The following is a 3111-nucleotide window of genomic DNA, read 5'->3' as shown; positions in this document are numbered from 1 at the left end:
ACACGTGTGATTATTTTATTATGTTTGTTTGTATAATTTTGATTAAATTTTAAAATATTAATGGAAATTATTGATATATTGATTTAGAAACAAAATATTGTCAAGACATATAACAAAATTATTTATGAACAACATATTTTAGTTTGCGTGCATATACAATAAAGATAAAATAATGATCTTTTATTGTTTATTCTAATAGTAATTAGTAACATCATAACATAAATTTATAAATGACATGTTATGTAAAATAAACATTGTTTTAAACAAAATAATGATTTATTTAATAATTAAAAAAAACCACGGTTCTCTTTAAGTATATAAAAAAAGTCACGCTATCATAGTTTGTATAAGCAATTATAAACCACCAAAGTCAAGTAATCCTTGAAATTAATCGTAAACAATTTGAATCATAATCACTTATAAACCAGCAAAGTCAAATAATCCATAACATTAATCGACTTTGATTAGTTGTAACATGAAAGAAAAAGAAAAAAAACTTACAGGTTAATTATGAATTCTGATGCAGAGCGTTGAGAGAGGTTGAGAAAAACTAAACAGCGCGGGAACGAACTATGAACTGTGAGAACCCTACTTATTAATATTTAATGTTTAATATAGTGCTAACATGATTCAAAAAAAAAAATAGAGTGCTAATAAATCTTTTTCTAAAATATTTTGAGTCCTAATCTTTTTTTAAGATGATATATGTTTTTCTTACGTTTGTTACTAATCTTTTTTTTTAGAGGATTTAAAATCCAATCTTTAACATTATTTTTTCCTCACGTTTGTTACTAATCATTTTTTTAGAGGATTTAAAGTTCAATCTTTAACATTAAGTTTTGCTCACGTTTGTTACTAATTTTTTTTTAGAGGATTTAAAGTCCAATATTTAACAATATTTTTTGCTCACATTTGTTACTAATTTTTTTTAGAGGATTTAAAGTTCAATCTTTAACATTATTTTTTGCTCACGTTTGTTACTAATCTTTTTTTTAGAGGATTTAAAGTCAAATCTTTACCATTATTTTTTGCTCACGTTTGTTACTAATCTTCTTTTTTAGAGGATTTAAAGTCCATTCTTTAACATTATTTTTTGCTCACGTTTGTTACTAATTTTTTTTAAAGGATTTAAAGGTCAATCTTTACCATTATTTTTTGCTCACGTTTATTACTAATCTTCTTTTTTAGAGGATTTAAGGTCCAATCTTTACCATTATTTTTTGCTCACGTTTGTTACAATTGATCTAAGGCTTAGACAAATTGAAATAGGATTTAACCACATTTTAAGGTTACTGTACCTTAGATATGTTATTTGACTGTGAAAGCCAATGCCACAAGTGTATGCTGTTAAAATAGCCAATTAATATTCTTTTTAAGATTTAAAAATAGCATAACAACCATGTTAATCAAGATTATATGGAACAAATAGCCCAATAAAATTATTTTGGGTTAATTAAGTTTTTAGTCCCTATAAATATTCACAGTTTTGTTTTTAGTCCCTACAAAATAAAATGACATTTTTTAGTCCCTATAAAATTTTCCATCAGCATTTTTAGTCTCTATAAATTTTTCCATCAGCACTTTTAGTCCTTGTCAAAAATTTTCATCAACAGTTTTGGTCCCTAAAATGCTTAAGAAAAATATCACATGGACTAAAAAGTATGATTTTATTTTGTAGGGACTAAAAACAAAACTGTGAATATTTATAAGGACTAAAAACTTAATTAACCCAATTATTTTTTAGCATAACAACCATGTTTATCACGATTTTGTGGAACAATGCAGTCTTTGCTATTCCGTGGAGCATAGGATTAGAGAGTGAAGAAGTTTGATTATAGAACTGTGCAGTTTTTTATACTAAGAACCTTGAGTTTGCCTCTGAGATTACAAAACTGAACACTGGTGGTTTTGACAGAATGTCAGCAATCTAAGCCTAAGCAGGAACGTAGGTCACAAATGTCGACCGGAGATTTGGCAAGAACCTTTTCTTGAACAAAGAACAAATCAAGGTTCATATGTTGGTTCTCGAATGCCGAATCAAATTATGACTCAAAGCAAAAGTGCACTCCACACATATTATCATCATGTTTTACATATATTAGCTAGAACATAGTCACATAATTAGCGGTTCGTTCCGGTACGGGTACGGGTTCGCGGTACGCGACAGGAGAAGAATTCGGTACGTATAGGGGTATACAGTTTCGGTACGCTCCGGTTCGTAGTACTAATAATACCTAAATAAATATAGTGAGCTATAAAAAAAGTATTTTTTTTACTAAAACTTTTAATTACAAAAAATATATTTATAGATTTTCTAAAAAAAAGTAGTTTAGTTAAAAAAGAAAAGAGTTTACTTCTTAAAGAAATCACTAGGTCATACACTTATATTATTATTTTCTGCAGAGTTAGCAATTCAAAATTCTTTGGGCCAAATGCAGCAAAGTCCAATATAAAAAAATGGTCCAACAAGAGAAAAGTCTAATTTCCACAATAACCCAAATTTTATCATCTTGCTCATCTGCTCAAACAACAGCCGCCACCACTGTTCCACACCTAATTTCTTCTACCAAGTTTCTCACTCTCCACTCTTTGTTCCTGTTCTTCTCACTCAGTCCTCAACTCATGGTGATTCATTTTATAGTTATTTTGTAGTCTAAACCTTTTTTTCAACCAATCAGCGGTAATCATGCTTTGGTACTCTTGGTTCGCTGGTTTGTGCGTACCGTACCAATACGCCGAAGTACCCGAATTCGGTACTCACGTACCAATTCGCAATTCTCCCTTGATTACACGAATTATGTGACTATGAGCTAGAAACTTATAATGTTATAGCACACATATTAATAAGTCTAATATTGGTATTTCCTGTTTCTGAATGAATTATGATAGTGAATCTAGATGTTCAAGATTCAAAAATTCGGCGGCCAAATTAAAACTCAAATCGCAATTTCTGACAATCAAGATAACAAATGATTAAGTTTCTTTGAATGTGGTACCTTTTCCTCATTCTTAGATTCGAGGCGAGCATTACTAGCTACAACTGGACGCGGCAAATAATCAAGTACACCATCCAGAAGTAGTTTTAGCCCCTGTACCAGAAAGTAGAAACAA

The sequence above is a fragment of the Medicago sativa genome, chromosome 2 (assembly GCF_051527215.1).
Source record: "Medicago sativa cultivar Bolivia chromosome 2, Bolivia_mono, whole genome shotgun sequence".
In the NCBI taxonomy this organism is placed as follows: Eukaryota; Viridiplantae; Streptophyta; class Magnoliopsida; order Fabales; family Fabaceae; genus Medicago; species Medicago sativa.
The sequence above is the reverse complement of the archived record's forward strand: the minus strand, read 5'-3'. Positions refer to the sequence as shown.